We start from the raw sequence: 12,335 nt of genomic DNA, 5'->3' as shown, positions 1-12,335 counted from the left end.
TGTGAGGAAGCAGAGATTCAGATTCACACAGAATAGGGTGAGGGAGCCAGTCAAGAGTGAGAAAACAGAACTAGGTCGAGAGTGAGAGTGATCGCAAGAGAGAAGGGAAGAGAGTACTTAGTACCCAAATTGTCTCTGTGTTTGATGGCTCCCATTCCTTTGAGGGCTATCTCTATTGTACCATGGATCTTCTGAGATACCTGTTTCCTTTATTGCTCTATCGATTCTTCTACTAAACCACTCTCTTCCCTTTCAAAGCTACATTGAGGGACTCTGTTAGTATAAACTGAAGCTAACTAACTAAAATTAATGGGCACATAGCATTTTTGTAACTTGCTATAATAACATTGTTATTCCCTTATCAATAACAAACATCTTCCATGTCTGCAGATAGAACTACATCATTACTCTTGAGGCATGAGTCTATTTACTGATCCACAAACACACATACTTTAAAGGCTTTCGATACACACTGGAGCAAAAACATTTGTCATTAACAGTTTCATTTATTTGTCAAAAAATTAGCCACTAACCTGAAGACATAATCTATCTACAACAAATCCATCCAAATGACTGATTACATATTGAAAACTGGCTGCCTTCCATAACTGTAAGCCAACACCCTAGTTGTGACTAAGGTAGAATGACTTGCTTCATTCAGTACAAATCAAACTTAGTACTGAGTTCTTGGACTTAGCTTTGCCAACCACACATTGGTTCTTCTTTTTTTTAATAAATATATTATATTCATTTTTTATAGAGTGGAAGGGAGAAGGATAGAGAATTAGAAACATCAATGAGAGAGAAACATCAATCAGCTGCCTCCTGCACACCCCTTACTGGGTGCCCGCAACCAAGGTACATGCCCCTGACCAGAATCGAACCTGGGACCCTTGAGTCAACAGGCCGACACTCTATCCACTGAGCCAAACCAGTTAGGGCTTGGTTCTTTTTAACACTATGAAGTAAGAAGTGGTTAGAGATTAGAAGAGGAACGTTTATTTAGTTATTTTATTTTATTATTTTAAAAAGTATTTTTTATTGATTTCAGAGGAGGGGAAAAAGAGAGATAGAAACAATGATGAGAGAGAATCATTGATTGACTACCTCCTGCACCCCTCCACTGGGGACCAAGTCTGCAACCCAGGCCTGTGCCTTGATCAGGAATCAAACTGTTGACCTCCTGGTTCATAAGTCGATGCTCAACTACTGAGCCATGCTGGATGGGCTTATTTAATTATTTTAGCATGATTGTGTTAGTGATAATGCTGCTCAAGAAAGTTTTCAAACACACAGAAACCTTTAATTCAGTCTCTAATGCTGAAACTTTTAAGCTTCCCATAATAAAAATTTTCTTGAGAGAGCTCACTAAAGAGGTTGCAAGTACCTCAAGGTCTCTTTTTCTTGAAGATGTGGTCAGGATTGACCCAAAATAACGCTCCTAAATTCCGTGTCCTTGGTGAAGGTGTCTCTCACCTTCGGCTTCACTGCAGTGAATATAAAGTGGAAGTTATCAAATAAGCAAAGAAAATTGTATAAGCTTTGACAGCATATCATATGAAATGCATTCTTAAGATTGTATTACCTAGATTGCTTACATACACACTAAATATCTTTATATTTTATCCTGCACAGAGAGGTTAACTTAATAGTTAATTGATGGTGATTGTGGGTTCTATAAAGGGGTGCCCGATAGATGCTTGGTTAGAAGTACAGCTATTTCTACAGAAGAGAAAATTCTACTAACGACCTATAGTAAAAATGCTGGGCATTAGCTTCCTAGTCAAGAGTGAAAATATTTATAATAATATTGTTTCTATGAGAAAATTAATGTCTATGTTGATTTAAAAATAACTTTTCCAGGAACTTAACTCACCTAAATGAAAGAATTGCTCGTCTCACAAACCTTTTTTTTTGTGTAAACTTAAAGGAAATTTGGTCAAAAATATTAATACAGTTTAAAATTGCTTTTGAATAGGATTCCTATTGATTAAGTATGGACAGGATAGTTGGAGCCAGAACTTGGAGGCTGGGACATGGCATTTGGCAGTTTGAGATAGGATGTGCGAAGCCAAATGAAGCTTTTGAGAATTGAACTAACCAGAAAAAGTCAGGATTTTAAAAATTATAATCTGTACATTCTAGATGGAAAGAAGATTGGGAGAGCAGTTCAAAAACTGGTTTAGGCCTGAGATGATGCAGGCCTAGGCCAGTGATGGCGAACCTTTTGAGCTCGGCGTGTCAGCATTTTGAAAAACCAAACTTAACTCTGGTGCTGTGTCACATATAGAAATTTTTTGATATTTGCAACTATAGTAAAACAAAGATTTATATTTTTGATATTTATTTTATATATTTAAATGCCATTTAACAAAGAAAAATCAACCCAAAAAATGAATTCGTGTGTCACCTCTGCGACGCGTGTCATAGGTTCGCCATCACTGGCCTAGGCTAATGTGTTGGCTCTGGAAGCAAACATAAAGGGGGAAAAGAGATAAAAGAGATATCGGGAAGGATATAAGATGCTGATAACAGAGGGGCTGGGGAAGAAATGGTAGGAGAATTGTGACTGTGTTTGAATGACTAAGAGCAATGGTTTTTCCACCACTGTATCTTCAGTGTCTAAATCAGTGCTTGACACAGAGTAGGTGTTCAGTAAATATTTGCTGAAAGAATGACAAGTATATAAATCACCCAAAAGGAGATGAAGTTACCCATATGATTTTCTCAAATTAATTCCTCACTTGATATTTGTGAATCACACACCCGAGACTCAGTGCAAATGTTTACCAAACCATATATTAGGGTTTTTTTCTCCCACCAGCAGACCTGGTTTGGCAGATTTGTTTTGTAGCGTGTCCATCATGTTATCCCTTTACCTTGTCTCCAAGGAGTGGATTCTCCAAAGGGTGATGCTCCTATGATTTTTCCTTCATCTTTGGAGCAACAAATGATTTACTGGTGGACCTGGCTACCAATTTACTCCCTCCATGAAGTTAGGAAGAGAAACATGCTGCATTAGTATTTACTTGCTTTCTGTGGTGTGTGGAAAGTGGAAGGAAAGGGTTGACTTGCAGGGAGGAAGCCTAAGGGGCCAGAGTTTATACCCATGAAACCCTTCATTAGGAAAGACTATGGAATTTGGGGATGGTTTAAAGTTCCAGTCTTAAGTTGAGGAATGCAAAGTAGTATGGTGGAAAGAGTCTAAACAGGAACCAAAGAAAATTCACATGGATCCCTGGCTGCCTTGTGGGTGGTTAGAGCATCGTCCCAAGACACCAAGGTTGTGGGTTCAATCCCCAGCCAGGGCATATACGAGAATAAAACAATGGATGCGTAAATAAAATATGTGGAACAACAAATCTCTCTCGCTTTCTCTCTCTCCCCCCCAAAAAACAAACCAAGAAATAAAGAAAACTCATGTGATAGAGGGCAACTAACAGCTTTCATGAGTCTCATTTTCTGCATCTGTTAAAAAAGAGAGACTTGGGTTAGGTAATCTCTAAGATCCTTTCTAGCCCTACAGCCCTAAAGTCTGTAATTCCTTTGTAGACCCAAGGCATTGATGAAAATATCATCTCTTCTTCATTATGGCTTCCATTCATCTTCCTTCTGAGTACTTACCCTGTGTTCCACTATCCTCCCAGTACATACTTTTAAGCCCTTACCAGCATTTTGACTGTGTTCCGTAGCTTGTTATCATGGCAGCACTCCTCATTTTGTTAACACTTAATAACTTATTCAACTCAGATAGCTTAGCTGCTGTGTTTGAAACAACTAGTTTGGTGAGATTGTAAAAGGTACCCAGAAATTTATTAGGAGTGGCCTCAGACACAAATCAGCCTGTCTGCCCTATAGTTAGTGTCCATAACACACATATTTATACTCCCACTGTATTTCCCACTAAGCCATAGCATTCCAGGACTCAGTGGCTGTGTTAGCCCTTGCAATTCTAGTCCATCACCTGGAACCATCTTTCTTACCTAATGTCAAATGGACACATAGTCCTATCATAAGCATTAAAGAGTAAGCAGGTGTCTTGTTAAAAAAAGTCTGAGCTCTCATATTCCTGATTCAGTAGATTTATTGACAGGTCATTGCCTGTTCTGTTTTAAAAAGGCTACTATATCATATCTGTTCTCTGAGAAAATTCTTAAATAAATACATATAGGCTTGTTGACCTCAGGTTTCTATGTATTTATTAAATTTGGGTGAAGTTTAACAAGGAGGTCATAGCTTTAAGTTGACAATGTAAATACTGGCTATAAATTATGGGTAAAGATTGAACAGAGATTCAGAACCTGAGTAAACTTTTAACCTTTGCCTATAAATGCAATGGTGTTAACTCACTTAAAAAGACACTTTATAAAATGAAAACCGCACATAAATATTTAGAGGTATCAACTACCCAAAGGGAAATATTACTCCTTTTTTTGTAGTGTTTTAGATGTTTAGATCACTGTCTGGAATTAGTAACTATCTAACCTGGGAATTTATGGAGTTCCAATGGAGACGCTTGTTAATTAACCCTTCATTTAAAACAGAGACTAACCCAGACTTCCAAATTCACAGCTTGTTTTTTAGGGGACTCATTTACCTTTTGGTGTATTTCACATAGGAAAGTGGAAACTTGGAGAATACAGATTTTCACACACATGACATGAACTTTTAAAATATATAGATGAAAAAGAGGCTCATTAAGACTGAATTCTTTTTAAAAAATATATTTTTATTGATTTCAGAGAGGAAGGGAGAGGGAGAGAGAGAGATAGAAACATCAGTGATGAGAGAGAATCATTGATCGACTGCCTCCTGCATGCCCCCTGCTGGGGATCGAGCCTGCAACCTGGGCATGTGCCCTTGACTGGAATCGAACCTGGGACCCTTCATTCTGCAGGCTGATGCTCTATCCACTGAGCCAAACCAGGTAGGGCGAGACTGAATTCTTTAAAGAGTGCCTACGTGGGTAACACTATAGTCAAATAGAGCCCACCCAGTCCAAGTCTCTTGATTGGGGCATATTTCACTATAGTCCTATTCAAGTTCATAAGCTGTCAAGGGCTCCCCTTTCATGACCCATTGCTCTTCTGAGTGTCATATACTTATGGCTATCATAGAATGTCCTCTAAGGACAGTTCATATGGGATTCAGTAAGTTTTGGGGCATGAGTGGGTTAGATGCTTCAAGGATGATGTGCAGGCCTTTAAAATATGTTTTTTTATGGATTTCAGAGAGAGGAAGGGAGAGGGAGAGAGGGATAGAAACATCAATGATGAGAGAGAATCATCAATCTGCTGCCTCCTCCATGCCCCGCACTGGGGCTTGAGCCTGTAACCCAGGCATATGCCCTGGCCAGGAATTGAACCTTGACCTTCTGGTTTATGGATCAACGCTCAACCACTGAGCCACACTGGCCAGGCTGAAGATGCTTTTTATCTTATCTTCATATTTGGCTAATGGTTTGGCTGAGTGTGAAATTCTAGATTGGAGATAATTTTCTTCTGATTTTGAAGTCATTGCATCTTTATCTTCTTGCTTCCAGTATTGTTGTAAGATGTCGAAAGCTGTTCTTATTCCATATTTTTTATATGTGACTTAAAATCTCTTCAGAATACATTTTCTCAGTGTTGTGAGATTTCATAATGATGTGCCGTGGTGTGGATCTATTATCATTAATTAGGCCAGGTATTTGTTGAATACCTGGAAATTCATGTTCTTCAGTGTGAGGTGTTCTTGAATTATGAAATCATTTTCCTGAAGCAGCATACTTGAAGGCAGAGTTTCTTAACCAGATGAGTGTGTAAAATTATTTGGGAGCATTTTTAAGATATACATTCCCAGGTCTCAGCTCTAGAGTTTCGGAATGATATATCTGGGGCATGGCTCTCAGTATGTGTATTTTGAATATGCTCTTGGGGTAATTCTGAGAAGCACTTCTGGATAAGAGCCATTATTTTTAGTGACTTTTAGAGTATGGTCTAAGAAGTATGGTATCATGGAGAGAAATTGTGTGGAAAAAACAGTATTTGAAATTAAACCTGGCTCCAGTGACTCCTCCCCAACCATCACTTATAGTTACTCTGTCATCTTGGGCAAGTATTAAATGGGACTGATGATGATGATAAACTAGCTTGGTTTTTGTGAGGTAAAATATAAAAATACCTACTAAAGTGCCTGGGAACATTATAAGTCCTAGATTTCTCTCTCCCTAATTCCTGCATGTGATATGAAGAAAATAGATCAAGATTAGAACATGCAAACCATAGCCTGCATTGTATTAGAAGGGCAGTGGGTACCAGGGAAGCAATTCATACTTCATATTCTCACAGCACGTGGAAGGTTGATTTATACTATATTAACTCATGTGTTTAGATCTTATGTCACTCTTTAATTGCTCTTTAATAATTCTGATGGGCATTGTGCCTACCCAGTCAGATGAAAAACTATACAAAGGTAGGAATGCTGTCTCTAAATTCTGAGTCATTCATAGTACCAGATACAGGGTTCTGTGTGTCAAACATTCCTTTTTTAGTGATAACAGCCTACAATGAGACATTTATCCATTCTTCTGATTGACTGAGGAGACAGAATATGAATAAAACAGAGCTTAGGAGTTTAGGAAAATGTGATTACCAACTCAAATATCCAGCATGATGTTTCTTAGCAGTGGTCTGGATGGCATGATGGTATTGATTTATTGGTGCTTTGCTTTAAATATCCATTAGGAAGACAAAAGCAATGTTACTTATCTGTATTTACTGTTGACTCTGGTTGGCTATTCATCCCTCTACTGTTCCTGGGTGACATTATTGGCATACATAAAATTACAATATGTATAACATTCATGGTTTCCATTTTATTCATGAGATCCTTCAGGACAAGAACCCGGCCTTAATAACTTTCATATTTCTGATGCCTAGAATCATGCCTGGCATATAATAAGCACTCAGCATAAATTTTATTGATGAATCTTCATATTTATACATAATTCTGAATAATATAGGCCAGTAATTGTTTGGAATGCTGAGAGTTTATTGGTTTTCAAAATAGAACATTAGTTTTTCTCAGACTTTGTGGAGTACAAACTTCTAGGTATTTTACTGTAGATATCTATAATCACCTTATAATACCAAAGTTATGAATTTGGGGTTTATGTTATTTGACTTTGCAGCATTCTGACTTTTCAATTCAATATGACAAATATTCACCAAACCTCTTCTATTTTCAAGATTCTTTGAAATTCTACTGCAATGGTAAATTTATTTAGAAATGGAACATTTAAGGCTGACATTTGATAATTTAAGCAACCTTGCATTGATAAGTATTTTCTAATCAAAGTACTTTTTGCTGCAGAATATTTCAGAATTACATCATATCTTTAACTTTTTTTAGTTGCAAGTGATTTTTTTTATTGTGGTAAAATTTATATAATATGAAAGTCACTATTTTAACCATTTAAAAGTGCATAATTCAGTGCCATTTGTGACATTTACAATGTAATGGAACTATCGCCACTACCATCTCCAGATATTTTCATCACCCCAAAAGGAAATAGGACATACTGAGTAGTCACTTCCATTCTCCCCACCCCAATGCCCTCAGCAACCACTACTGTGTTTTCTGTGTAAATAAATTAGCCTCTTCTGAATAGTTCATAGTTCTGGCTTCTTTTACTTAGCATAATGTTTTTTAGGTTAATCAGTATTGTTCCTTTGTAAGGCTGAATCATATTCCATTGTGTGTATATGCGATATTTTGTTTATCCACTCATCTGTCAATGGACATTTGCATTTTTCCCATCCTTTGTTGTGAATAGTGCTGCTATGAACATTCGTGTATAAGTATCTGTTTTAGTCCTTGTGTTTTTTAAAAATATGTTATTGATTTTAGAGAGAGAGAAAGGGAAAGGGAGAGAAAGAAATATCAATGTGAAAGGGAAATATTGATCAGTTGTCTCCTGTATGCACCCAATCAAGATTGACCCTGCAGCCTGGGTATGTGCCCTGAGCAGGAATTGAACCGGCTACCTTTCAGTGCGCAGCATGATGTTCAACCAACTGAGCCTCAGTGGCCAGGGCTGAGCCCTTGTTTTTTATTCTTTTGAGTTTATTCATGGCAGTGAAATCTGTTGGGTCATGTGGTAATTCTGTCTCACTTATTGAGGAACTGTCAAAAATCATCACTTTTTTCATTCCCACTAGCAATGTATGAGAGTTCCAATTTCTCCATCTCCTTAACACTTGTTACTTTTTTAAAAAAAATTATAGCTGTCCTATAAATGATTTTAAACTTTATTACAAATTCTTATCCACCCACAGAGCATATTTATAGCTTGTCATTGTGTATTTCTGGGGCAGTTCTGAATTTTGGTTCAGTGCTACAGTGATGGCACTTGTGCTTTGAGCAGAGGGAGTATGGTGCTCTGTGTAATTTCCTGGTTAATGCTAGCAGTGCTCTCAAACCGCCCAGCACTGTGTTGTTTGCATGTCTGGGAGTATCAGACTTGGGGTGTTGCTGTTGATTGCTATGGACAGTTTTCATCTTTGTAGGGAAGATTTATAGGTTTATGGCTAGAGTGAAGATATTTTTACCACATCCAAATAACTCTAAGCCAACAAATGCAGGCTGAATAATCATTCTTACTGTTTTGATGTCAGAAAGAGTACATTTGTAGTAACTCCACTCTTCTGCTAAAAAGAAGAAATGTCTCTCTGTTAGAAAATTATTTTAGACTGCAGTATTTTGGCAAGTTTAAGAGTTTTGCTATCTGGTTTATGACAGCATTTTCTCCTCTGAGAGAAATTTACATAATAAGATACATAAGGAATTGTACAAAGCAGCAGTATTTAAACACATTGTTATGTACAGACTTGACTTCATGACCTGAACTTGTGAATGGGTATACAAAAGAGTTTTTAGTTTACCTAGGGGTAGAGTAGGGCTACAATATTTCTGCCACATTTTCAATTGTTTTAGATTGCTTTCAGAATCCAGAGGAGGTCTCTGAGTTAAGTATAAAGATTCAGAGATAAATATAGAAAGACAATGGTCCATTCTTTCCATTAGTTAACAGTCTCCCTCAGGATATGAGTTAGGGTCTTCGGCCATGCAATTAAACACACACACATACACACACACACACACACACACACACACACACACCTTATTGATTGATTAGGGATGTGTGGTTTAAGTGTTAGGCTGCTATTAACTTTCTCATGCACTTCCCTAAAGAAGCCCATTAAGTAGAAATATAAATATATAGGAATCATTTTAACACTATCTGGTACTATATTATTTGGAAGGAGAAATTATCTCTGTTGGAGGGAGATCTTTATTTCTAGTATAAAGAATCTCAAAAGATATCAGACAGTCTTCAAAGTGCTAATAGCTAATCTAACTGGGACAGAAACTGTTAGTTAAGTAAGAATAAAAGGCAAAGTAAAGCCAACATCTATAGTTTTCAGCATATAAGTACAGGACTTTGAGAAGCACTATTGTACAATGGCATGCATAGTAGGCTTTACAAAAGTGTTTTTAGAATTAATTAGAATAATGTAGGAAAGAAAAAAATGCTATAAACTAAACTCAACCAAAATATTTAACTGAAAGGATAAGATAATCCAAGGGGGAATCTCGTTAACTAATATGCTGACAGATAAGAACCAAAGCTGCAATTCTTTTAGGAGTGTGGCGGGGATGATAGTCTTCCCCCATCCCTCTGCTTCCCTGCATTTCCCAGCCCTCTGTGTGGGTAGGTTGGCCAGCAGACTATGGATAGAAAGGATGAACTCCACTTGTAGGCCTGCTTGATCTGCATGCCCAAAGGAGCTCAAAATTTCTGTTTACCTCTAATTCAAGATGTCTGTTTAGTGCCTTCTATCTGCCAGGCACAGAGATGAAACAAAGAAATGGGATGGAGAATAGACAGGGGCTAACACTGTTGTTGCTCAGTGGTTTGAGGGTCAGCCTATGCACCTGAGGGCCAGTGGTTTGATTCCTGGTCAAGGGCATGTACCTGGGTTGCAGGTCTGATCCCTGTGCAGGACATGTGGGAAGCAACCAATCAATGTGTCTCTGTCACTTCAATGTTTCTCTCTCTGTCCCCCTCTTCTTTCTCTTCCAGTCTCTCTAGAAATCAATGGAAAAAATATCCTCATTCCTTGGATGAGGATTAAAAAAAAAAAAGAGTAGACAGGGAATGGGAGGAATGTAAACAAAGATGTGCAGCCATACAAGTATGTACAAAGGTCAGGAGCAGGCAGGGGAAGAGAGAGGAGGGACACATTAACTCTGTCATTGGTGGCATAGCAGAAGAAATTAACAAAGGAAATGACTCATTGAGCTCAGTTTTGAAGGTAAATGCTGGCTTATCAGGAAGGCCATGCATAAGGATATTCTGGGTAGCCAGGGGAAAACGTGGGAATTAGTGCATTCAACTAGCTTCCAAATAATTCTCTTGGACCCTGCAGTTTCAAGCTCACTGCCACCTGGGGTGGGCTTGAAGGAGTGAGCAAGAGCGAATTCAGGGAGATCATCTTGGAGGTGATGTGATTGTCCAGGTGAGGAAGTTTGAGCAGGAACAATAGGGATAGAAGGATGAAGGGAAGATGATGGACTTGATGGAGACATTTTGGAGATAAAATAAAATGCAGTTGGTGATTAGACTGAGTGAAGAGGAGGGTTTTAAGCCAGGTTTCTGGCTTAACTGGGTCATGCATTGATAGTTATTATTAATGTCTTAATAAATTATATTTTTTCTTTAAATATATGATTTAAAAATTTTGTGCATACCTAAATTTGATTTATTATTTCCTTTTGGACTAATTCATTATTTTGTTGTTGTTGAGTTTTATGGTAGAAATAGACGGGGAAACGTCAATTTATTGAGTTCTGTTACAGTCAACTTGTCAGGAAAATGTTTACTTATTTATTTGTCTCTCCCAAAGTATCTGTTTGCCTCTATGAATTAAAAGAACAAGCAGCTTTATTTCTGATTATTTTGGAGAGAACTTACACTTGCATAATGTAAGGTCTGAATTATCACATGACCGGAGCATGAGCAATGAGAGACAGTGAGGTTTAGTAGGCAGACCTTTGAAATTAAGCAAAACCCAGCAACATTGTCAAATACGCACATTTGTCTCTGTCACTGGCCCTCTTTCTCTCTGATCCTGTCCTGAAGAAGAGACTCCTTACATACTATTTTTGTCTGTGTTGTTACTAACTCTCGTTAACTAATATGCTGGCAGCTAAGAACCAAAGCTGCAATTCTTTTAGGAGTGTGGCGGGGATGATAGTCTTCCCCCATCCCTCTGCTTCCCTGCATTTCCCAGCCCTCTGTATGGGTAGGTTGGCCAGCAGACTATGGATAGAAAGGATGAACTCCACTTGTAGGCCTGCTTGATCTGCATGCCATGAATCTAAAACATCCTGCACCATCTTCCATGCTCTCCTTACCTCATCCCTTGTCCCCTTAAAGGACTCCAAACCTCTGCATCAGACTTTGCATGAGCAAGACATACTTTTGTTATGTCCGGTCACGAAGATTCCAGTTTATTCAGCTAGCTTCTGTAGCATAGTCTACTGTGATCAATGCTTAAGTTATTTTTAATTTCATAGGTTTTAATGACCTATTTCGGGCATTAGGTCACCAATGAATGAAGCTAATGGGATAAAAGGGGACTCTTGGTACAATCTTAAGTCACGTCATGAAGACTATCTTCTTTGAGCCCTAAGGATATTGTATTGACATCAGAACTTGTCTCTTGTTTGGTCCTGCTCTCATCATGTTTTTACTTTTTTGATTTGCAGACTTGGGTAGTTAATATAATAAAATTATTGTGGGGATTAAAAGAGTTGCCATATGTAAAATGTCTAGACCAGTGCCTAGCACATAGCAGGTGCTAGAACCATCCTGGAGAGAATCGGAGATGTGATCCCATAATTAACTTTGTACACTTCTGATGTGATACACAGATGGGTGTTATTTACAGTAGTGACATCTAGTAGTTTTCAAATTCTTACTTAAAAATTGAACTCTCTGTTTTCCAATGTCACAGGGCTCTGACTGCCCTGCATGAATAAGTGTCCAGTAAATGGTAGCTACTGTTATTTTTCTGTTGTTCTTTAAAAGCAGGGGGTAAGGTTGACATTGTCATTGTGAGGACTGATTATTCTTCAGGCCCAGAAAGGCTGACTCTCCCCAGCCTAGGCTGTTTGCTGGGCAATGGTGTGCAACTGATTGGACTGATGCCAATCAAACTGATTTGTTCTAAAGGCCAGAAAAACTGGACTGAGCATAATAACTACGTGTTCTAATTATGTTTATCCTC

The sequence above is a fragment of the Myotis davidii genome, unplaced genomic scaffold (assembly GCF_000327345.1).
Source record: "Myotis davidii unplaced genomic scaffold, ASM32734v1 scaffold438, whole genome shotgun sequence".
Taxonomy (NCBI): Eukaryota; Metazoa; Chordata; class Mammalia; order Chiroptera; family Vespertilionidae; genus Myotis; species Myotis davidii.
The sequence above is the reverse complement of the archived record's forward strand: the minus strand, read 5'-3'. Positions refer to the sequence as shown.